Raw genomic sequence first — 27,500 nt, 5'->3', positions numbered from 1 at the left:
TTATCAGTATTAGTTTATTGCTTGACTCAACTAAGAAGTAAAGTTATTCTCTCTCTCTCTCTCTCTCTCTCTCTCTCTCTCTCTCTCTCTCTCTCTCTCTCTCTCTCTCTCTCTCTCTCTTATTATTATTATTATTATTAATATTATTATTATTAGGTAAATTAAAACCTTATTTGGAAACCTATGATGCTATAAGTCTAAGGTCTCCAGCAGAGAAAAAAGCCGAATGGAGAAAGAAATTACGGAAACAGATAGTGTCCCAAGTTTACCCTTAAGCAAGAGAACTCTAACCCAAGACAGTGGAACAACCATGGTACAAAGGCAATGACACTAACCAAGAATAGAGAGCAATGTTTTGATTTTGAAGTGTCCTTTTAGTTAAAGTTTCTCTTTTACCCTTACCGAGAGGAAAGTAGCCAATGAACCATAACCGTGCAGTAGAATTGATTGAAAGTAGAATTCTTCGGTTATCTTAGACCTATCAGGTATATGAACAGAGAGGAGAATGTGTAAAAAATATGGCAGAATATTCGGTGAATATTTAGGCAAATGCAAAATGACGCTTTAACAGAGTTCTGTGATCGTGCAATACAATTTGTGACAGTCATAGTACTCTAAGGGTCATTAATCTCAATGTATAAAACACATATTTTGCATACAAAAATTAGGACATATATATATATATATATATATATATATATATATATATATATATATATATATATATATATATATATATATATATATATATATATATATATATATATATACACAAATAGATATATACATGTATGTATATGTATTACTACCTTTGCCTGCCTGCAGTGGAAACACATCCCGAATCTGCTGGCCACTACGATTAGCGGCCGGCAGCCGGGTATTAGTGTTTTCAGCTGTCGACCGGCAATGATTGACGGCCGGCACTCATTTGAGAATCATTGGGCTGCCGCCTATTAGTTAAAGGTAGTATATCTTTGAACCAAACAGGGGTAGATGCCGGCTGGCACAACAGCATGCGATGTACAGTAGTTACTATATTTGTAGTGTAGTACACACTGCATTAGTAAAACTACAGTACAGAGTGTGTGATAACACTAAAGTTCTTCAACATACTTAATGTTATCTTGTACAGCCTTTTGTTGAGACCGTACAATATATAGAAAGTGAGTTCTTTCTGTATTCTTTCTATCCCGTATATTAAAAGTTTTTTTTTTTTCAAGGTGTGAACTACACCTTAAATTTCCCTTTAGGAAATTACATAAGGTATTCTAGAATAGAATTAACTTTAGTTTTAATATATTGGGAGGTTACAGCAATTGACTGGACAGGAAATACAAGTATGTGTCTTTCCTTCTTTCTTTTATAGCTTTTCTATAAAAGCTAAATGTTTCTATATAAGAGAAAAGCCTTCACTTGACACTCATGGATTTTTCTTCTCTTTACAGGAGGACCATCCGAAGTGCGGGAGTGTGTTCTGTAATATCCGCAGTAAGAACTTCTGTGGACATCAACTTTGCAGGAGGCACGCAGCATGCGTAGCCTCTAGAGGTGATCTCCGGTATTAGGACCCTCAGGTTTGTACAGTTTGTTCTAACCTGATTACTGAGGCTTTTGATGACACTAAGTCGACGGAGTCAAGGGATGCTGCCAGGGAAATGTTAATATCCTGGTTGAGGGGTTTTCAGAAATACACCTCAGGCCACTACTTGCCAAATGAGAAGATGAGGGCCTACCTTTTCCCTAAAGCATCGACTGATGCAATCATCCCCCAACCTCAGGTGGAGATACCAACTGCCCAGAATCCGGTAGATTCTAAAGTCTCGGCCGCCTTTCAAGAGATCCAATTGGACGATAACATGTCGGAGGTGTCGGAGGTGTCGGATTCTACTGAGAAGGACCTTCTAGGAGAAGGTCAGGAGGAGGAGCTGTTCCAGGCTCCTCAAGTAGAAGAGGAAGAAATCGACGAGGTGTCGGTTACATCGGTTCCGGACCAAGAACCTGTTCCCTCTACATCGTCTGCTATCCCAGATGAACTGGGAAGGACTCTTTCTTCCATTGTTGAGATGATCCAACAAATTCAAAGGAAGAATGAGGAAAAGGAAGCTGCAATGAAACTGGAGATACACAGACTTGCAGAATCATATGGGCCCCAGAAGCGACTCAGCGTGAAGGATCTTCCTTTGTGCTCGGGTACCAATCCTTGGAGGTATGCCGAACACATGCCAATGACAACCGGGATGATCGTGATCTCAGAAAAGTTGGGAGCGATTCTCCTGGAAGAGGTGGAATTTTGGCCCAAGGAAGATTCTTATCCGGACTGCTATGTCTGTCTTAGGAAGGAGCCAGCCTCAAAGGAGGAGACGGAGCCGAAGGAGGTCATAGTTTTATTACCATAGTAAAGCTCAGGCGTTACTAGCGAGCTCGATGAAAGAGAGGGGCTTCACTAACTCATAGGTGCCCGCCTTGAGTAAGAAGCTACCCTCCTTTGTGGCCTCTCCTTCCAGAGTCTTTCCCTTCTTGGAAAAGGGATATAAGGCAGCCTTAAAGGCGGTGGAGGCAGGGAAACCATGCCCCTCCTTGGAGGAGTGCAAGCCGTTATCTCTGACCTTTCCCTTGGACCAAGAAGACTGGAAGGACGTACACCTTACCTTATCAGTCAGGAAGCTGGAAGCTGATATTGCTGAACGTCAGTTCGGTGAGGAACTTCCAAAACTGTCGGAGGTTCTCTTGCATACAGAGCAAGAGACAAAGGAAAGACTTGCGGCATCGATGTCGTTGCAAACGACATTAGAAACGATGGCAAGTAACCCCAAGAACCAGGACATGTTCATGGTAGTGGCCAAAACCCATCTGGCCTCAGTTACGAAGGATCTCTATAGCTTTATTAAAGCTGGGAGAGCCTGTAGAGAGCTTGTGATCGCCTCGGCTGCGGTGAGGTACGAACTGAGGAAACTGATCTCCTCTCGTATCTGAGGGTAAAGACCTCTTTCCTAATGAAGTGGTTAAAGAGGTAATAGACAAGGCCGCCACAGAGAATAGGAACATTCTCAAAAAGTGGGGCTTAGATCTTAAGAGAAAGTCTTCTCCGGATGAGGGTCCCCAACTCAAGAAGAAGACAAAAAGGCCTTGGCCATCCTTTCGGCCGGCTAAACGTTACCGACATCAACAACAACAAAAACTTCCTGTGACCGTGGTGCCTCAGATAGTGGCACAACCTCCAACCACGTACTAGCTGGTACCTCAACAAGTGGCGACACAGTCGCAAGTTTTTAACCCAGCCTTCAAAGGGCAGACTTCTTCCTTTCGTTCGAGAGCTAGAGGAACAGCCAGAGGTTCTTCTAGACGCCCTTGAAGAGGAAGGGGATACAGGGGAGGACGCGGTCAAGGAGGTAAGGCCTCAGGTCCACAACAGCAGAAGTGAGATACTTCCAGTAGGGGGGAGACTACAGCTATTTAGGGATCGTTGGACCTTTGATCCCTGGGCCCACAGCCTAATTAAAAATGTACTAGGTTGGAGCTGGAGCAGTCCTCCACTTCAATTCCCTCAAATCTTCCAACACTCAACCCCCGTTCTGGAAGAATATGTCCGAGAACTCTTAGACAAAAGAGTAATCCGGAAAGTTGAGTCCATCAAATTCCAAGGAAGGCTGTTTTATGTTCCAAAGAAGGACTCAAAAAAACTCAGAGTCATTCTAGACTTGTCGTCACTCAACAAGTTCATAGTGAACTACAAGTTCAGAACGCTCACTTTCGACACATAAGGACCCTACTGCCCAGAAGGGCATATACTGTCTCTATAGACTTGTCTGATGCTTATTGGCACGTTCAAATTAATCGTCACCTCTCCTCCTAACTAGGCTTCAAGTTACATAGAAAACTTTACGCCTTCAGAGCCATGCCTTTCGGGCTAAACATAGCCCCAAGGATTTTCACAAAGCACGCGAACGCAGCCGTCCATCAAGTACGCATAAAGGGGGTCCAAGTAGTAGCCTACTTGGACGACTGGCTGGTGTGGGCAGCATCCAGGATAGAATGCATGCAAGCTTCTAAGATAATGATCCAGTTCCTGGAATATCTGGGATTCCAGATCAACATCAAAAGTTCTCGACTTTCTCCAGCTAAAAAATTTCAGTGGTTGGGAATCCACTGGAATTTGGAGTCACATCGACTTTCCATTCCTGGTAAGATGAGGAAAGAAATAGCAGGATCTGTCAAGAGACTATTGAAATCCAAACGGATATCAAGACGCGAACAGGAGAGAGTGCTGGGCTCTCTACAGTTTGCTTCGATATCAGATTATTATTATTATTATCATTATTATTATTATTATTATTATTATTATTATTATTATTATTATTATTATTATTATTATTATTTTTATTATTAATATCCAAGCTATAACCCTAATTGGAAAAGCAAGATGCTATAAGCCCAGGGGCTCCAATAGGGAAAAATAGCCCAGTGAGGAAAGGAAATAAGGAAATAAATAACTGAAGAAAACAAATTAACAATAAATCATTCTAAAAAAGTAATGCCAAAAGAGATATGTCATATATAAACTATTAACAACGTCAAAAACAAATATGTCATATATAAACTATAAAAAGACTCATGTCTGCCTGGTCAACAAAAAAGCATTTGCTCCAACTTTGAACTTTTGAAGTTCTACTGATTCAACAACCCGATTAGGAAGATCATTCCACAAATTGGTAACAGCTGGAATAAAACTTCTAGAGTACTGCGTAGTATTGAGTCTTATGATGGAGAAGGCCTGGCTATTAGAATTAACTGCCTGCCTAGTAATACGAACAAGATAGAATTGTCCAGGGAGATCTGAATGTAAAGGATGGTCAGAGTTATGAAAAATCTTATGCAAAGTGAATAATGAACTAATTGAACGACGGTCCCAGAGATTAATATCTAGATCAGGAATAAGAAATTTAATAGACCGTAAGTTTCTGATCCAGTGCTAAGAGCACAGGTAAAGGATGCAACAGGAGTCTGGAGAAAATATGCATTAAACGCGCGAAGAGATCTAATAAGACTACTACCGACTCGACTGCGAACGCTTCTCAAGCCGTGGTCTAATGCCAAGCAATTAAAGAAATCAATACTTCTTAAACTTCCTCCCCTGTCAGTAACTATCCACACAGACGCTTCAAAGGAAGGCTGGGGAGGTCACTCTCATCAGATGAGAGTGCAAGGAGCTTGGTCCAATCTTTTCAAGTCATTTCACATCAACTTTCTAGAAGCCATGGCAGTACTTCTGACACTATAGAAAGTTTCTCCTCGCCACTCGACCCATATAAGACTGGTTCTAGACAGCGAGGTGATAGTGAGATGCCTGAATCGACAATGGTCGAGGTCACTTCAAATCAACCAAGTGATGTTGGCCATATTCCGCTTGGCGGAAAGGAAGAAATGGCACCTGTCAGCAGTTCACATTCCAGGGTTCCGAAATGTGACAGCGGACGCCCTATCCAGGTTTACACCTATAGAGCCAGAATGGTCCTTTGACGCAAGATCGTTCTCCTTCATCTCGAGTCAAGTCCCGGAGCTGCAGATAGACCTCTTTGCGATGAAAGACAACAAGAAAACAGATCGTTATGTGTCCCCATACGAGGATTCGCTAGCGGAGGCAGTGGACGCTATGTCCCTGGACTGGAACAGATGGTCCAGTATTTATCTGTTCGCTCCGCACAACCTCCTTTTAAAGGTCCTCGATAAGCTGAGATCCTTCAAAGGGAAAGCAGCAAAAGTGGCCCATAAGTGGCCAAATAGCGTGTGACTCCCTCTGGCATTGGAACTACGACTAAAATTTGTACCTCTACCGGAGCCATCCCTATCTCAGCGAGTACAGAAGTCGACTGTCTTCGCTTCAACACAGAAAACACACATTTCATGATTTTCTCTCCTTAACGATGAAAAAATATTCGGTGTTAAAAGTCAGTTTAGACTTTTGAAGGAAACAGAAGACATTATGAGGCTTCAGAGAAGAAACAGATATCCTTTGTCAAGACGAGGAAACCAAAAGAAATCTCGACAGATTTCTATTTATCATTCTTCATTCACCTATATGGGCCAGGTTTAGCAGCCAACACACTCATTTCATTAGAAATGTACTGAGCATTAAGATTAAAATATGGATATTTTTATCATGGTATGTCTTTTAACATTGTTCCCTGATTCAAGCAAAAGTCCACTCACTTTAGCCCTTCCTTAACGGGATAGTTGCAGAGATGCAAAATTTGTTCCTATACGGATACAACCATTTTCCTATGCGGATACAACCATTATCCAATAGTTAATAAGAGTAGTCACATTGGGGAAGGTGTCACAAATTCATACTGACATTGATGACTCTTATACAAACTTTGCTCTATAATGTATGGGGTGAGACGACTATACAAGCTTGTCATTCTGTCATCCATAGTTTTTAAGTACCCTTTGAGACTTTTTCCAGTGTCTAGTATAACTCTTCCCTGTAGGGGGCTGGAAGCACTAACATAGTTCATGCCTAGATGAAATGATGTATGACAGTAACATCAAAGGTCTCTAGGTCTACACGGACCAGGAAAATACTTTCTTGAGAGTACGGCACCGATTGAAAATCCACAGATACAGTAATGCTCTGGTGAACTTCCATCAGGACGACATGGCCTGAGCCCAAAAAACGGATTTTGAGCGAAGAGAAAAATCTATTTTTGTCTGAGGTAGCCATGTCGTCCTGATGGACCCGCCCTTCCTTTTATTGTAAAAGGGCTTATTGACCCCTCCCTATGATATAGTATCTGTAGCACCTCGTATATCGCTACAAGGAATAAGGAGGGCGCTACCACCTTCATCAGATACACACTGGAAACGAAATAGGAGAGATGCGTTATGAGCGGCTCTCTTTTCATTCTCGTTTCAGATTCTTGTCACTGTAACCCCTCGAAGCGTTAATACTGTTCGGGGTGAAAATAGCTAAGTGACATGTCAAGAATACGTCCTCTGATAATATGCAATATCCTTGTAAGATTATTTTAGGGATATTCGCTACATGAGTTAGAATTCTGGATACCTTAAGGTAAAATTCTCTGAGAATATCACTGTAGTCAAATATACCCTAGGAAGCTACCCTTTAGGAACTTCCATCAGGACAACATGGCTACCTCACCCAAAAATAGATATTTCGCTTCGCTCAAAATCCGTTATATATATATACACACACACACACACACACACACACACACACACATATATATATATATATATATATATATATATATATATATATATATATATATATATATATATATATATGTATGAGAAAATATTATTACTTCTGAGTCAACCTATTTACTTTGCCTACATTAGTTATTAGCCAACTCATGACTGTTGAGTAATTGTATGATTTTAGGAAATTATATATATATATATATATATATATATATATATATATATATATATATATATATATATATATATATATATATATATATATATATATATATATATATGTATATGTATGAGAAAATATTATTACTTCTGAGTCAACCTATTTACTTTGCCTACATTAGTAATTAGCCAACTCATCACTGTTGAGTAATTGTATGATTTTATGAAATTATATATATATATATACATATATATATATATATATATATATATATATATATATATATATACATATATATATATATATATATATATATATATATATATATATATATATATATACTGTATATATACATATGTATGCATGTTTATATATATATATATATATATATATATATATATATATATATATATATATATATATATATATATATATATATGTATGCATGTATATATATATATATATATATATATATATATATATATATATATGCATGTGTGTATATATATATATATATATATATATATATATATATATATATATATATATGTATGCATGTATATATATATATATATATATATATATATATATATATATATATATATATATGTATATATATATATATATATATATATATATATATATATATATATATATATATATATATGCATGTATATATATATATATATATATATATATATATATATATATATATATATATATATATATATATACCTATGTATATATATATATATATATATATATATATATATATATGTATATATATATATATATATATATATATATATATATATATATATATATATATATATATATATATATATATATACATATATATATGTATATATATATATATATATATATATATATATATATATATATATATATATATATATATATATATATATATTTATATATATATATATATATATATATATATATATATATATATATATATATATATATATATATATATATGCATATCTATATAGATTTCATTACAGATCTAACTCTAAAATTCCTGCAATTAATTTTAATGTAAAATATACCAACGTACATTGTCATTTATAATAGATTGATATTCATATTAGTAGCAATAGCTTGCATTTTTAATAAAGATTTAATACTGACAGCAACCAGAACACAGTATATGACATCAGGTGAGTGTATCCTGTGATAGAAAAGGACATAAATACATAACAGGCAATTTCTTGTTCAACTGACAAGCGGTGCTGTTAACAGTTAACAGGATGTAAAACAGACATGTTATTCCGGTCCCTATCAGTGTGAGCGGAGAGCGAAGATACAAAGCATAATATATACAAAAAAGAAATGTCGTTACTATATACGATCGTGTAACACAAGGGTGATACATAGCTCCCCCACCCCCCTAAAAATGATAAACTGTACATGTTAAATAGGGCGGCCTGATCTGGAGAGGCGAGCTGTAGGCCGGTCATCTGGCAGGAGATAAGCAGGTTTTAGACGATCAATGGAGACCCAGTCTTCTTTGCCACGAATGTTTAGTAGGAATGCTTTCGGACTGCATCAGTTCACAAGGAAAGGGCCCGTGTAAGGAGGCGTTAGCGGTGGCTTGCTAGTGTCGTTGTGTAGGAAGACGTGCGTTGCAAAGTGCAAGTCTGTCGGTATGTGATGGTTCGCTGGGGGCTTGTAAGTCTGGCGGCATGGAGTAAATTTTCCCTAAACATGATGTATGTGCTGGTGATCGTCAAAGGAGGTTGCAGAAGGAAAAAAAATTGGCGGGGATAACCAACGAGTTGCCATACACCATTTCAGCTGCTGAGACGTCGAGGGCGTCTTTAGGAGTGGTCCTTAGTCCCAGGAGGACCCAGGAAAGCTGAGTAAACCAGTTGGAATCCTTGCAGCAGGACATCAAAGCTGCTTTCAGGGTGCAATGAAAACGTTCAACCATTCCATTGGCATCGGGGTTGTAGGCAGTTTGTTCTCCATATTTTAAGTGACTGCATCAAGTTTAATTTATTTTCTAAAAGATCATGAACCTAGAGTAACACTACTATCCGATACAACCTCACTAAAGCTCAGTGCAAACCTGTGAACTTCATGTCTAGCAGCAGTTTGCTTGCTTGGTGTTTTCTTATATTGTGCTTGCAAAGGAGAATTACTCCTTCACGTTGGGGACATTCTACCCAATGTTCGGTGGAGATTATCTGTTAACACTTTATAAGTATTTCCTTTTTTCTTTCGAGTATTTCATTCATTGAGATACTTTCCTTTTATTAAGCAATCATGCGTGTAAATTATTCGTGTACTTTACTCTAATGTCATTTTTGTTGTTCCAATGAATACCATAATATCATAAAATATGTATGAAGAAATATTGCTCTTCAGAAACACTTCTTAAATTCCACCTCTTCATACAAAGATTTATCTGGATCTTATCCGGAAATGAATCTACTGTTTTACACCTTTTACAGTTCATATGAATAATTTTCATAGAATTATGAGCGATTATAATTTTTGCATAGAAAAAGTTGCACAGATATCATTTGCTTGTTTGTTTATTTTTTTTTTATTTTTTTTTTATTTTAAGATTCAGAGGATTTATGACTCCTTGAGTCGGTGTTAGTTTATTTTCCCTTTGTTTAATGTGTGATCATATAGTTAAAAAAAAAAAAAAAAAAAAAAAACACACAAGGACAGGTCTCCCATGAATAGTAGAGATAGCGTGTGAATTAATTCACTGCCGTATCAAGTCCTAGAGATATAATGAATAAACAAATACCCTACAGCCAAAATTCTCTCCTCCTTATGCTGGGATCAGGGAAGACCAGGCAATTATTGCTGCTGAATCGACGGGTAGAAAGATGGGGCCCCTTTCACGGCTTATATCACTAGCTCGAAACGACAGTAAGGTCGTGAGTGCCGCTCGAACCCGGTACCTACCTATTCTAATGTGTAATATCTCAGCGAGTGCACAAGATAACCAAAACCCTCTTAATTTCTCATGTTGGAAAATTCGAGAGAATGTAAATGCTAAATGCATATTTCATTAGTAACTTGATAATTGGAGAATTATTTAAATCAAGTAAGATTTTCATCTTTATTTTCTCAAGAAATTATATTTTTTACCTTTAACTATCAGAATTTTGCTACAAAATAAGGTAAAAATAATTCCTAAAATTTCGTTTGTTTTCACAAAATCTATTATTACCAGTTTCTGTTTTTCTGTGTTCAAGATGGAAACGAAATGATTGGCTGGTAAAATTAGATATTGTTAAAAGAAAAGAAAAAGCAAAGCAAATGAAATATTTTGTTAACTTTAAAATTTTGTCAAGTATTCCATCCGTTTTATGAAAATTTTCATGAATGACGCCAAAAGTTATAGTGCTCTATGTTATTATATCATATCATATCATATCATATCATATACATCATAACATATCATAACATATCATATCTATTTAGTACGCATCAATAAACCCTTTTATTTTCTTCCCACCCCCTCCAAACAACTGACCATTTAGGCGATAACAAAATAGTTCGGAATACATTCCAAGAAAATAAAAAAAAATAAAAAAAAGTTGTTCCTACTAATATTATATGAATCCATAAAACTTAAAGACTATTTAAGCAGCAAAAACATACCATTACGTGATAATATTTTCGAAACCTTATGCAATTTTCCTGGTGTTTATAAACAGTATTTATTACTAAACTCGGAGCGAAAGTATTTGAATTTTGATAAATTTTCTCGTCAGAGTGAAAAAAAATTAATATAAAGCTGAAATATTTAACGGTGCATTTGCCTGTGGTAAGAACTCTTTGATAAGACAACATTATCATTGCAAAAGTTTCCCTTTTCATATTGATCAAATTAAAGGGGATATACAAAACCTTTATATTAGGATTATAAAGTTACGCCGGATGTTTATCTCGACGTTGTCAACAATGAGGGATGTTGAACATTATAGTGATTATAATTGTAACTACAATTCATATAATTGAATCCCTATAATTAAATACACGAATTAAATATAACTTAGCCCTGTCATAAACGTATGGGTTCCTTATTATGAAGAATATGAAAATGAAGACTTTCATTTCATATATTTCCCATAAGCACATAACTGTAACGCTAGTACTTTTCTTCCTTTAGCGTTCCCAAAATAACTTTGATGTCCAAGATCTCTCTCTCTCCCTCTCTCTCTCTCTCTCTCTCTCTCTCTCTCTCTCTCTCTCTAGGACACATGTCCGGTTCTGTGTATGGGGAAAATTACATAATAATATTTTCCCGATTTAAAGCAAGATCTGTTTAAAGAAAAGTTTCAGTATGTGTCTTATGACAGTTACCACACCAGAGTTCACTTTTGTTTATATGAGTTTATATTTGCATATGATAGATTACTGCCTGATGAAGTGCAGCACGCTGGTCATGGTTGTCAATGTGCGGTGTGTTCCCAGTCTACTGCATACTAAGCAACAGGAGAAGAGCGTATGGTTATCAATCTTGAAACTTCGACATTTATTCCTTATTGATTTCCGACGCCTCTCACACCCTTGCCCTATATCCCCTTTGGCCAAAGATGAGAATCCTATTTATGATTACTGATATAGGCTGTTCATTTCATGAAGATAGCCAGACGGGAATACTAAGGAAAAGAATAATTCCATATTACTATGTAATCGCGAAGCAAATAATGCAAGAACAACTGTTACTCAAACTTTCTTTTTTATCAATCCTAGGAATTTAATGTTAATATTTAAAATTTAAAGGTTCCTCATGTGAGGGAGAAACATGTGGCATTCTCCACCCAACGTATGACCATGGAGAACTAGACAATGGTTTCTAATGCCTTAGTAGCCCTATGTCAATCGGCTAACCAACTGTGACGGCGCCGAGTAAGGGTGTGAATTCAAAGGCAGATTGGAAACGACTGAGTTATATTATTGTGGAACACTCTCCTTATATACAAAACCTCAAGGCAACAGGACATAACAAGTTCACAAGACAGACAATATTACAGAGGAAAAACAAGACAGGAATTTTCATGTTCGTTTTAGTGCGAGGGAGGAGCGAAGATACAAGCATAATATATACAAAAGGAATTATGTACAATTGTCTGAAACACGGTTGGTACATGGCTCCCCCCCCCCCTAAAAATGACATACTGTACATGTTAAATAGGGTGCCCTGATCTAGAGAGGCGAACTGTAGGCGGGTCATCTGGCAGAAGATAAGCAGGTTTTAAACTATCAACAGAGACCCAGTCTTCTTTGCCCCGAATGTTTAGGAGGAATGCTTTCGGACCGCGTCGGATCACAAGGAAAGGGCCCGTGTAAGGGGGCGTTAGTGGTGGCTTGCTGGTGACGTTGCGCAGGAAGACGTGCGTTGCAGAGTGCAAGTCCGTTGGTATATGATGCTTCGCTGGGGGCTTGTAAGTCTGGCGGCACGGAGTAAATTTTCCCACGACGTGATGTATGCGCTGGAGATCGTCGGAGGAGGTTGTAGAAGGAAAAAATTCGGCAGGGACGACCAACAGGTCGCCATACACCATTTCGGCTGCTGAGACGTCGAGGGCTTCTTTAGGAGTGGTCCTTAGTCCAAGGAGGACCCAGGGAAGCTGGGTAAACCAGTTGCAATCCTTGCAGCGGGACATCAAAGCTGCTTTGAGGGTGCGATGAAAACGTTCAACCATTCCATTGGCAGCGGGGTTGTAGGCCGTTGTCTGATGAAGGGTGATGCCAAGGAGATTCGCTAATGACGTCCATAATTGAGAGGTGAAAGTGGTTCCCCTGTCAGAAGTAATATGCTCAGGGATACTGAATCTTGAAATCCATCCAGAGAGTAAGGCAGATGTACATGAGGCGGACGTTGCAGTTTCCATGGGAAGGGCTTCAGGCCAACGAGTGGAGCGGTCGATGACGGTAAACAGGTAACGATGTCCTTGTGATGTGGGTAGGGGGCCTACAACGTCGACGTGAATGTGTGCGAAACAACGATGAGGTTGAGGAAGGTGCCCACTCCTGAATCCGTGTGTCGATGTACTTTGGAAGTTTGGCAAGAAGTACAGGCACGGACCCAATCCTTAACATCCTTAGAAATGCCGTGCCAAATGAACTTTGCCTTCAGCAGCTGTGCAGTAGAACGGCACGAGGGATGTGAAAGGCCGTGGATGAAATCAAACACCTGTCAGCGCATGGGAGCAGGAATCCAAGGTCGTGGTCTACCAGTACTGACGTCACAGAGGAGGGTGGTGTTGGAGTCTTCGAGGGGAAAATCCTCCCAACGGAGGGACGTACAGGATGTCCTACAAGCTTGATACTCTGGATCCTGTCGTTGGGCTTCAGCCAGGGCGTTGTAATCCAATCCCAGTTGAACGGCAGCCAACGTGTTTCTTGACAGGGCATCGGCAACGGGATTAATTTTCCCAGGGACGTATTGGAGGGTACAATTGTATTCAGCCACGGCGGAGAGATGTCGGCATTGACGGGCGGACCAGGCGTCAGACTGTCGAGTGAAGGCGTGCACCAGAGGCATGTGGTCTGTGCGAATGTCGAAGGGCGTACCTTCCAAAGAATGGCGAAAGTGACGGACAGCCAAGTGCACCGCCAGCAATTCTCGATCGAAGGTAGAATAACCCGATTCTGCCTTGGACAGTTTTCTGCTGAAGAAGGCCAATGGGCGGGGCGAGCCTTTGACCACCTGCTCGAGTACTGCACCAATAGCGACGTCGCTGGCATCGGTGGAGAGAAGGAGAGGGGCGTGTGGGATAGGAAAAGTGAGAGCCGCAGCAGTTGATAAGGCCTTCTTTGCATTGCAGAAGGCTGCTTCTTGAAGGGGACCCCACTACAAGTCCTTTGGCTTGCCCTTGAGGGAGGCGTAGAGGGGAGCAAGAGTGGCGGCAATGGCTGGCAGAAAACGGTGATAATGGTTGATAATGCTCAAGAATTCCTGCAGAGCTTTGACGGTCGAGGGCGTGGGGAAATTCTGAACGGCTGCTACCTTCTCAGGGAGGGGATGGACTCCTTCTGGAGTGATACGGTGCCCTAAGAAGGACATTTCGATGGCGCCAAAGGTACACTTGTCGTAACGGACTGCAAGGCCGTTTTGTTGCAGGCGGTCGATCACGATGCGCAGGTGACGGAGGTGTTCCTCTTTTGAGGAGAACACAAGTATGTCGTCCACATAACATACACAGAAAGGGAGGTCCCCTAAGATGCAATCCATGAGACGTTGAAACGTCGCCCCAGCATTACGAAGGCCAAAACAAGAGTAATTGAAGGTGTATGTGCCAAACGGAGTGGTGATGGCGGTCTTGGTGATGTCTTCTGGGTTCATAGGCACCTGATAATACCCCTTCAGGAGGTCGAGCGTAGAGAAAACCTTCGCTTTGTGCAGGTAGGAGGTTACATCGGCAATGTTTGGGAGGGGGTAGTGATCCGGTTCTGTTTGTATGTTCAGGCGCCTGTAATCCCCGCACGGACGCAGGGAGCCGTCTTTCTTCAGAACGAAGTGTTAGGGTGACGACCATGGGCTGGAGGCCTTTTGGCAAAGGCCCATTTTCTCCATTTCGGCGAACGTCTGTTTGGCGGCTGCCAATCGTTTCGGTGCCAGACGTCTGAATTTTGCAAAGACTGGGGGTCCCGTCGTCTTGATATGGTGATAAATACCGTGCTTGGCAGGAACCGTGGGCGTTTGGGGAAGTTCTGGACGGAAAACTTCCGGGTACGACGTGAGGAGGTGGGCGTAGGCATCCATGGGTGCGCTGATGTGGAGAGCGAGGTTAGAGGGGGCGGGTTGAAGAGGTGTCGACAAGTACGAGTCTGCGTTGACCAATCGTCGGTGGGCGACATCGACCAGAAGGTGGAAATGAGAGGAAATCCGCACGGAGGATTGGCTTTTTGACGTCAGCAACGAGAAACTTCCAATTGAATTTACCATTTCCGAACGATAATGTGAGGCTCTCGTAACCGTAGGTGAGTATCGCAGATCCGTTGGCAGCTACCAAGCGGACGTGGGCCAATGTAGACAGACTACGTTGTGCCTTGAAGAGTTTCCTTGGCAAAAGAGAACGACAAGCACCCGTGTCTACCAAAAATCGCACGACCGTTCCTGCATCTTGTAAAAAGAAAAGATTAGAAACATGGGAGGCCACCGCCGCAAGCGATGGCCTACTTACACGTTTTTTGGCCACTGACAATCTTTGGCACATTTCTTCGCAGTTGCCCCGAATCTGAAGTGGTAGTAGCAAAACTGCGGCGGATGGGAGGTAGTAAGTGGCTGTAGAAGTCGTTCGTTGGGGCGCGAGCGAGTGGTGGGTGGTGGGCGGCTTTGTCGCCGCTTCGGCACGTCACGGGGTAGGCGTGTATGTCCTACGGCATTCCTGTCAGCTTCGGTTGACGTTGAATAGGCATCCTCTTCGTCAGGGGTGGAGGCATTGATGGAGGTCTTGAAGTGGCTGTCCATAAGGGCGTCGGCTTTGGTCATCAAGTCCTTTATGGGTAAACTATCGACATCGGGTATGGCAGCGCGCACAGGTTCAGGTAAACGGCATATCCAAAGGGCACGGAGTAGGTTCACCTCACGAGGAGAGCCGTCTGCGGCAGGTTGAAGGCGAGCGATACTGGTCATTTCCCTGAGGGCAAGCGAAGCCCTTTGGTCCCCCAACAGTTGTTGCGAGAGCTGAAAAAGCTTTGCTATACGGGCGGCTGGCGACGGCGAGTACTGCTGCAGAAGGTATGATTTGAGGGCGTCATACGCTATTGGGGTGTCTCCTTGTTCACAAAGCCAGTCGGATATTTCTGGGAAGGTGTCCTCGGGTATCGCCGCGAGAACATAATCCGCTTTGGTGGTTGAGCGAGTCACGCCCCTGATACGAAAGTGGACTTCAGCGCGTTGAAACCAAGCGAACGCTTCTCGGCTGGCGAACGGTGAAAGTTTCAATGGGGCGGCCGCAGTGCCAACTGCCGGAGTAGAGTCAGCCTCCGTCATAGTACCAACGATGGAGGGGCGAGGGAGGTGGGGGTGGAAGGCAGTGGGAGCGAGTCGACTTCCGGGGTCACCAATGTGACGGCGCCGAGTAAGGGTGTGAACTCAAAGGCAGATTGGAAACAACTGAGTTATATTATTGTGGAACACTCCTTATATACATAACCTCAAGGCAACAGGACATAACAAGTTCACAAGACAGACAATATTACAGAGGAAAAACCAGACAGGAATTTTCATGTTCGTATTAGTGCGAGGGAGGAGCGAAGATACAAGCATAATATATACAAAAGGAATTATGTACAATTGTGTGAAACACGGTTGGTACACAACCATCCTTACCTCTCGTAGACGGCATGATATACGATAATAATGATAACTATTACACTGCGAGTGCAGTGGGAGCTAGAACCCAAAAATTTTGAGTCTCGGAATCACCACCTCCGCCTTTATGCAATTTCTCTTGATTTATATATATTAGGATATCCTCTAGTAGGTTTCATATTCGGGTTACACGTTTTCTGCCATCTTAAAACCACAGATAGCATTCACAATATGAATAAGGTTAAGCCTCTTTTCTCAATAACAGGTAAATAAGGGATAAACGGTTCACAGTCTGACCTAATTGATGAAAGGTATCTCTGTAATTAAATTCCTAAGCAACTAATCTTTGTTCTCTACTTGGTGATTATTACTGTAATATACTGATTTGGTATTATTCCCTGTTCTTTCAAACAAGATTTGTTGGAAGAACAAGGAAGTTATTAAGCTAACAAATTATACATCGGAAAGAAAAAGATGATTTTTTGCCTATCTTCACCTAAATAATTTTATTACCTCCTCTATAAGAGAAACAGCTCCATCATTCCACGATACCGTTAATTTTAGGAAATTTTCATCACACACACGCACAAACACACACACACACACACACACACACACATATATATATATATATATATATATATATATATATATATATATATATATGTATATATGTATATATATATATATATATATATATATATATATATATATATATATATATATATATATATATATATATATATATATATATATATATATATGTATGTATGTATGTATATATATACATACATATATGAATAGATAGATGGATAAATAGATAGATATATATATATTTATATGTAAAAATATGTTTTGATTATTAAGTTTCTCTCTCTCTCTCTCTCTCTCCTCTCTCTCTCTCTCTCTCTCTCTCTCTCTCTCTCTCTCTCTCTCTCTCTCTCTCTGCTCATACTTACACTGTAAAACAATTGTTCCCTCGTATATGAAGCTCCCTTATTATCTCTTTGTATATGATAATCTAAAGTAAAAACGTAGTTATTATTATTATTATTATTATTATTATTATTATTATTATTATTATTATTATTAATAGCTAAGCTATAGCCCAAGCTGGAAAAGTAGGACGCTATAATCCCGCGGGCTCACACAAGGAAGAATAGTCCTATAGGAAAAAAAAAAAAAAAAAAAAAAAAAAAACATAAATAAAATGCCTAGCAAATTCTATAGAAGAAAAGGAAACAAAAAGGAGGCCTATCTCCGACGTTAAGCTTCCTTTCTAGGGAGAATATAACAAAAGAAAGCATCACTATTTAATTTAGTAGTTCCGATGAGGACATGACTCGAATGGTGGTAAATTCATCCCTTTCTTTCCCTTAAAAAGGATTTCCTCACCATTTCCTCCGTCTGAACTCATAATCTCATTCGTTTACAAAAGGAATGCTCATCTCTCTCTCTCTCTCTCTCTCTCTCTCTCTCTCTCTCTCTCTCTCTCTCTCTCTCTCTCTCTCTCTCCTTCCTTAGTGAGAGTAGTCTAAGTAGACCGAAGGGATCTATGCCTTTGTTTATACTTGATGTATTAATGATGATAAAAAATAAATAGTCCCCTGATTTTCTTAGAGAGAGAGAGAGAGAGAGAGAGAGAGAGAGAGAGAGAGAGAGAGAGAGAGAGAGAGAGAGAGAGAGAGTTTTCTTATGAATCATTAGTGATAAACTACTGTTTATTCAAAATAAACGTCAATATATAAAATCTAATAAAATTTGCATAGGAAATAATTATTTTCCACACCCACTCTCCCTGTCCTCCGGTTTTGGCCTTTTAAAACCAATTCAATTTCCTGATGCCCTCAACCTATTTGATTATCAATGTATGAGGGAAAAGAACATAAATTTACTTCCTTAGCGTCAGGTGAAATCTGTATTGAGAAGAGAATAAAGGTAGCAAAACTTTAGAGGACTAACCTGACATGTGGGACATGAACTCAAAGTCAATGGTGATGAAATATATATGAATATATAAATACACACACACGCTCGTATATATATATATATATATATATATATATATATATATATATATATATATATATATATATATATATATATATATATATATATATATATATATATAAATTTCTTAAAAATGGAAAGGGAAATAGGCAGTTCTAAAAATCCATTTATTATAAATCCCGACGTTTCGTGATCGTCATTATCACATCTTCCAGGGCTACAAATAAGAAGTACATATATAACATTAAGAAACAGTAATATACAAATTTTTATGAAAAGTAATAATTAGTACAAAAAAAAATCGAGTAAAAGTATGCATAAAAAAGAAGTGGAACCAACCTCACAGTAGCCCCCCAAAAAACTGAATGGCATCAATAACTACAGAACAAAACAAAGAAACCTATGACAAGTACAATTGAATGGAGGAAGCTTGGGTGTTTAACGATGGAACCAGTCTTTTAATCAAAATTGACTCTAGAATAAGCAAGTCGTGGTAATTAGATACTTGCTCTATAATGCTAAAATCTGTATTGTTTCTTAATGTACTTCTTATTTGTGGCCCCGGAAGATGTGATAATGACGATCACGAAACGTCGGGATTTATGATAAACAGATTTTAAAACTACCTATTTCCTTGTCTATTTTGAGAAATGTAAATTACTGGCTGCCGCCACCTTCTCCGATGATACGTATATATATATATATATATATATGTGTGTGTGTGTGTATGCATTCATGCATAGATAGACACACACATATTATTATTATCATCATCATCATCATCAGACGTTATTAGCCCACTGCAGAACAAAGGACTCAGACATGTCCTTCAACTTGTGTCTGTTTGTGGTGTTTCCATGCCAGTCCACACCCGGAAATTTCCTTGGTTCGTCGATCTATCTCTAGAGACCCATTCTGATCATTTTAATGGGCATTTATTATATGCTATTCTCATTATATGCTTTGCCTATGTTAATTTCTTTTGAAACAAGTGTTTAGAATATCCTCTACTTTAAATTGATCTCGTATCCATGTTGCTGTTCTTGTCTCTCAGTGTTATTACCATCATTACTCATTCCATTCCTCTTTGAATTGTAAATAGCTTATGTTCTAAGGCTTTAGTAAGAATCGAAGTTCCTCATGCATGAGTTAATACTGATATTACCGTCACATCGAATAGTCTTTTTTTTTCTTTTCTTTTTCTTTTTTGAGAAAGTTGCATATTACTATTTATGACAATTTTTTTTTTTTGCCAAATGCTCTCCATCCCGTGCTTATCCTTCTTTTAATTTCAGTCCCGTGTCCCGGGGATTCAATTACAGTCTGTTCTAAGTATTTTCATCAACAATCTCTAGAGGTTCGTCCAAAACTCATATTTGTTGTCTCTGCATTTTCATTGAACATTATCTTAGTTTTAATCATATTAATTTTCAGTACTACATTTATGTTTTCTCCATTCAATTTTCTATCAACTTTTGTGGTTCCCTCCTTGATTCACCAAACACAACTACATAATCTGCACATCTTGAGTTGATAAGGTATTGATCATCAATATGAATTTCTAGAGTTTCCCTATCTAAATTTTTAAAGACTTCTTCTAAACATACTTTGAATAATATAGGAGATAGGGTATCCTTGTCTAATTCATTTCTCAATCGGAATTTTATCTCTATCTTTATGTATTTTTAGGATTGCTGTACTCCAGGTAGATATATCTTCAAGTGTTCTAACATAAGATTCTTTTATTCCTTGCTTTTGAAGGGCTTTCGTTATTGCAAATGTTTTGACAGAATCAAAGCCTTCTCATAGTCTATAAGTTCCATACATATAGACATATGGTGAGTTTGTCATACTCTGTTGATTTTTTCAATAGCTGCTCAGTTGTTGAATACCTACTTTTATAGCCTGTCTGCTCTCTTGGTTCATTAAATTCTAACTGTTTTTCTATTTGGCCTCATATGATCTTTGCAATCTTGCAAACATTTGCTGTTGAGATCAGCCACTTTTACTACTATGAAATTCTCCTCCGTCTGTTATTATATCAATTGTTAGGTCATCTTTTCCTACTTCTTTGCCTCTTCCCATGCCTTTTAATGCTTTCTTGACCTCTCCCACTGTTATGTTTGGTACCGCCTTAGGTGGTTCTTTATTTCTATGGGTGAAATTATTTTTCACATCACTACTATACAGCAGTGCATACAAATCCTCTGCAATTTTATCACTCCATCTCTATTATGGGCAATATTTTCATTTACATCCTTTATAGCAAAGATCTGTTGGCCCCCTGTTTCAAGTCTTCTTTCCATCAATTTGATGCTTGTTCCTTTGTTTAGTGTTTCCTCAATTTTGGTCTGATTCTGTCTAAGAATATCTTGGGGTTTTCAGTTTATTTATTGTTTTGGATAGATCTGTTCATTCTATTTCATCCCTCTTGGATTTTACCTCCATTTCTAATCTTTTCTTCACTAGGTTTTTGGCCTTCCTTTAATAGTTTTCCTTGTTCTTGATTGGAAACTTATCCACCGATCTCTTGTACTTATTCTAATACAAATTTTGTTAAATTACTGTTCATTTCTTCTTAACATGATTCCATTTCATATGAAGCTGGGAGTACCTATTTTGTAATACTAAACTAACCTCAATAGATTTTTCTCTTATTACATGAGTGTTTATTTTATTTCTAAAAATTAACTTTTCTCTCTGTTTCCTTAGATCTAAGAAATTGGCCTTTCACCATTCTCTGATCGCTAGATTTTAACTTGTTCAACACTGTTACATCTTTAACTAAATTTACTTTTTCAGTGAAAAAAAATCTATTTAATTTTTCGTTTCAGCATTTGGGTTACTCCATGTATATTTTCTGTTATTTCATATATATATATATATATATATATATATATATATATATATATATATATATATATATATATATATATATATATATATATATATATATATATATATATATATATATATATATATATATATATATATATATATATATATATATATATATATATATATATATATAATGTCTTCAGGATTTTAGGATTGTTTGGCAAATTTTACAAGCATGTCTCCTATGTCATTCCTTTTGCATACTCCAAATTAACATACTGTTGAATCTCCTCTTTTTCTTTTGACCAATTTTAGCATTGTAAATCACCCAAAACAAATGTAGATTGGGTGTTTTGTATTTGATAGACATCTCAAGGTCTTCATTCTATACTTCTTATTCAGTTTGACAAATAATCATACAATTCTATCAGTACTAAAAAAAAAAAAGATTCCATGTTACCTTCAAGATTTTTATTAATAAGAAAACCAACTCTATTTTCTCTCATCAGTTCCCAAAAGTGGCCTGTTTCAGTCAAGAGATTCTTAGCACACCTTGCAATGGAATGTCTCTGCCCGCAACCTTGGTCCGTTGTTCCAGTGGCACTGGGGACTTGGGACCGAGACGGGGTTTTGATATACATGTCTATTTATGGCCACGGTAGCCACTATCATGGTGGGAGATTTTTGTCCTATTGCTCACAGCAAATCAACCTAGTATGGGTGGCCATAACTAGTAAAGTGTTGCTGATCATTGTGATGCACAAACCTCTTCTCCTCGAAAGGATACATACTCAAACGCACACCCATATACACACGCATATATATATATATATATATATATATATATATATATATATATATATATATATATATATATATATATATATATATATATACATATATATATATATATATATATATATATATATATATATATATATATATATATATGTCAGTAATCATATGTATTTACACATTTATAAATATATCTAATTAAAACATACAATTAAATATGTGTTTATACATATATATATATATATATATATATATATATATATATATATATATATATATATACACACACAATAAATAATACCAGTGTGTGTCAGTGGTTGTGTATATTTGCGTGTGTATTTACACATAGTACGTATAGTAGAATGATGTGTGGCATGCTTCCAGGCTACTACATACTTCTTAATGGATAACAGCAATGGCTGAAGTTTAGAATAATAGCATGTAGTCATTGCCAGTTGCGCCATCCATTAAGTAGTGCTCCCTGAATCATCATGGTTACATTGCAATACATTCACTGCATCAAGGCATATGATGTGGCAATGTTGCCTCATACATTTCACCGAGTGCTGCAAGTTTGCAACCAAAGGCAAGGTGTCAGTAGTCTTTCATCAGCGTCGCTATCTACCCCCCACCATTATGGTACTCAAGTAATCTGTTGTAGTTTCATTTCTGATCCAATCCTGCCTTTCAACTCCCAATATTCTTCTGGGGGCTTGGTTCTCAAATCTAGAAAATCTATTGGATATATTCTTTCAATTTCATACCATGACTCATTTCTATACTGTAACATGGGTAACAGTGAACTGATATATAGCCTCATATTCATATGTAATTTCTGGAGATTTGATTTCCAATTTTTACTTGACCTAGCTTTGACTGACTTCCTCTTTTCAATCTTTCAATAAACTTAAATTCTAAAGATACATTATTAGAGGTCATAGTTCTCAAATATTAAATGATTCTATACTGTTAAAAATTTGCTGTAATAAGAGTAAAAACCCTGGAATAAATGTTGCTAGGCATTTACCGTTTTACAAAACGGATATATTGACGTTTAGGAGTTATAATATGATAACCTAGTCGCAAAATATCATAACAAAGTATTGTAAAACTACGGTCACCTCTATTTACTGAAAGACGGCTGAGGATAATATACTTGTACTGAAAATTTCCGATTAAAATCAAGTCTTTTTCTTCAACAGTGTACCTCATTAATCCTTAATCCTTCTCATGATTTTTTTATCTTCCATTGCATTTTTCTGCTCTCATCAATTCTGTCATTTTTTTTTCTTTATCTTGAGCCCAACATTCTGTGATATTCCATGCAAGGTAAGCAAGCATTGCAATTCCTGTGGTGTTCTGCTAATAGGGACAGCATCATCATCATACTCTAGGTCAGGGTAGTAAAACCCTAGGCCCGCGGGCCAAATGTGGCCCGCTAGGGGATTTTTTGTGGCCCTCAAACACTGACCTAATTATGCAATATGAATTAATGTGACGAAACCTTACTGGACCAAAAATCATTCCTCCAGAATGGTAGACAAAAATAAAAAATTATAAATAATGAAAGATATATCAAAATCATTTCAGTACTCTCTCTCTCTCTCTCTCTCTCTCTCTCTCTCTCTCTCTCTCTCTCTCTTTCTCTCTCTCTCTTGTATCTGTGTGCCAGTGAGTGATTACACTTTTGCGACCCTATAAATATCATGATTTAACGCGGATAACAAAAGGCTATCGAGTGCAATATAGCTACAAGTTTTCGTGAATAGTCAGTGATTAGTTTGAGGTCGGAGAAGTGGGATAAAACGTCGGCATAGAATAGTTATCTTGTGAATTACTAAAAATCTAATCAAGATGGCTATGTACAACACGGGCAAGGCTTGGAGAGACATCGCTGGACTCAGCAAAAATAAATTCCATGAGTTGGCGAAACAGGAGCTCGACCGTCTGATAACAGAGGTCACTAGTAACGTCAACCAATGTGATGGAAAAATATTCGCAGACATATTGAAACAATATGATCCAATAAACTGGAGCAAATCTGCGGAAAACATCAGCAAAATAATAGAAGAAATTCCAAAGAAAATCCAAGTGTTAAAGAGACTTATAAAGAAAGTCTACATCAATCAACAAATTCCATCAAAGAACAATAAGAAGTCCAATATGGTGAATATGCTGATTGATGCAATGGGAAAAAGAATGCCAAAATGGTGTAATACATGTAAGATATGGTATTCCATTAATAATCCTCAACAATTGATTAGAAAATGTGATGCCTGTCATGTCCCAACACATCTCACATGTGCTGAAATACAGCAAAAAATAAAAAATAAAGACACAAAGGTATTCTGCTTAACATGCTTAGTCTGGATAGAAAATATAATTAAGTCGAGACTAAATCTGCAAATAGTTGAAGATAAAGAAGAGGAAGAAGAAGAAATAGAAGAAGAAGAAGAAGAAAAAGAAGAAGAAGAGAACAATGAACAGGATATGTGTAAGGATGCAGAAGAAATCATTGATATAACCTATGATGCCATCCAACAACATACTTATGAAGAAATAAATTACCAGATGGAAACAAATAATAGACCCAAGAGACTCTACCCGGACCTACATAATTTTAGGGAAGAGCAAGAACAAGAAAAAATAGAAAAGAAGGATATAGTCTGCAATATGCTGAAAAGAGGGAATTGCAGATTTGGCGAAAGATGCTACTACAAGCATCCAAAGATATGCCATAATTATGAAATATATGGTAAATGTGCGTATTTAGACGGATATGGAGACGAATGCAGAGATCTCCATCCAAAAATATGCAAAAACCTAAAAGAAGGAAAAGGATGCATTTACAACAAAAAATGTCGATATATGCATCCTGCAACCATGAATGAAAGTAAGAAAACTCAGCAAACTGAAAAGAAAAATGAAAGCAAAAAAGAAACAAAAAAAGAAACAAAAAAGCAGGCCGTGTATATACCGCGCTTTGAACCAAGAGCCCCAAGATATGAGGCCTTTCAACCCAAACCTGCACATTTAGAGCCCAACTACAAAGAATGCATCTATAATGCCAGGGGTTGGTGCAGATATGGGGACAGTTGCAGGTATACACACACAAATAAATATGAAGGCGAAAGAGCAAATATAATAGAAAAGTTGGATTTTTTAATGGCAGAATTCCGGGAAATGAAGAAAAGAACATCATATCAGAACAGGAAGGAAGCATGGGAGAATCCATATTATTACCAATATTAAATAATGGGGATGAAACACAAACCATAATAGTAATGAATGCACAGGGTTTAGTCACGAGTAACTCTAAAAGGAAAATAGAGTTCTTAGAAGAACTAACCCAAATTGAAAAAATAGATATATTAAATATAAGTGAAACATGGTATTCCCAAGAGACTGGCAGTGATGACCAGATAAAGGGTTTCCAAACTTATAGATCAGACAGAAAAAAATAGGAATCAAGGGGGAACCGCAATATATGGAAGAGACATAAATCAAGGAAAAGTATGTGAAAAATACAGCAACACAGAATGTGAATTGATTGCGGTAGAATTTGAATTTGAAAAACTAATGAATATTGTAGTTTACAGACCCCCAAACACTAAGGAGTTTGACATAATAATAGAAAAAATAGATGATATATGTAGAAACCATAAAGACTGGAATATACTCCTATCCGGAGATTTTAACTTTCCTTTCGTGGATTGGAAAACGGATAGAAGAAAGTGGTTGTATGTATACATATAAAAAAGATAGTAATAGTAGCGCAGAAGATAAGAGGCAATTTGAAAAGCTTCAAGATATGCTATTAGAACATAATATGCAACAAATAAACCACATTCCAACAAGAAAGAAAAATGTCCTAGACCTAGTATTTGTGAATGAGGTGAATTATGTTAAAGAAATAATAGTGTATAACACGGGAATTTAAGACCACAATGTCATAGAATTGATAGTTCATTCCAATGCAAGTGATCACAGAATTAATAAAAGCACAAAACTTTGGGAAGGATATGGAAAATATAACTTTTACAGTAAGAATATAAAATGGTCAGAAATAAATGAAGAACTGAATAAAGACTGGAAAAATGTATTTATAAGTGATAATATACAGGTAAATACGGATATACTGTACAAAATACTGGAGAAAATTGTTGAAAAATATGTACCGAAAAAAAACAATAAACAAAAGACGTGCATACCAAGAGACAGAAGGATCTTATTTCAGATAATAAAAAAGTGGAAGAAAAATCTTGCAAAAGAAAAAAATGTGTGGAAAATGAGGGAAATAAAATGTAAGATAGAAAATGCAGAACAAAAGATTATACAGTCGAAAGAAAATGAAAAAAGGGACTTAGAAGAAAGGACACTTCAAAATATAAAAAGAAACCCCAAAGTACTTTACTCCTATGCAAAAAAGATGAATAAAAGGAGAATAGAAATAGGCCCTCTAAGAATTGAAGGACGGCTAACGAATGAAAAAAAGGAAATATGCAACATATTAGCAGAAAAATATAAGAGTGAGTTCACGCCAAGAATTGCGAATGAGAATAATGAAACAGAAATGAGAGAAGAAAATGTTGAATATCTAACGGATATAGATATTAATGAAGCAGATATTGTCACGGCTATAAACGAAATTAAAAATGGATCGGCAGCCGGACCAGATGGAGTTCCAGCGATTTTGTTAAAAAAAACTGCAAACACTATCGCGAAGCCACTTGCAATACTGCTTAGACAGAGTATAGATATGAGCGAGATATATGTTAAACATAAATTAGCTTATATAACCCCTATCTTCAAAAGTGGATCAGGACTAGAGGCAAGCAATTATAGACCTGTTAGTCTAACATCACATATTATGAAAGTGTATGAGAGGGTAATAAAAAAGAAAATAATGAACCATTTGGTCAAAAATAATTTGTTTAATATGGGTCAACACGGTTTCGTACCTGGAAAAAGTACACAGACCCAACTGATAGCTCACTATGAAAACATATACAATAATATGATAAATGAAAAAGACACAGATGTGATCTATCTAGATTTTGCAAAAGCCTTTGACAAGGTAGACCATAACATATTGGAGAAAAAAATGAGAAAGCATAATATTGTGGGAAAGATAGGAAAATGGGTAAAAGAATTCCTGCA

The sequence above is a fragment of the Palaemon carinicauda genome, chromosome 29, assembly GCF_036898095.1.
Source record: "Palaemon carinicauda isolate YSFRI2023 chromosome 29, ASM3689809v2, whole genome shotgun sequence".
NCBI lineage: Eukaryota > Metazoa > Arthropoda > Malacostraca > Decapoda > Palaemonidae > Palaemon > Palaemon carinicauda.
Note: the sequence above shows the minus strand (reverse complement) of the source record.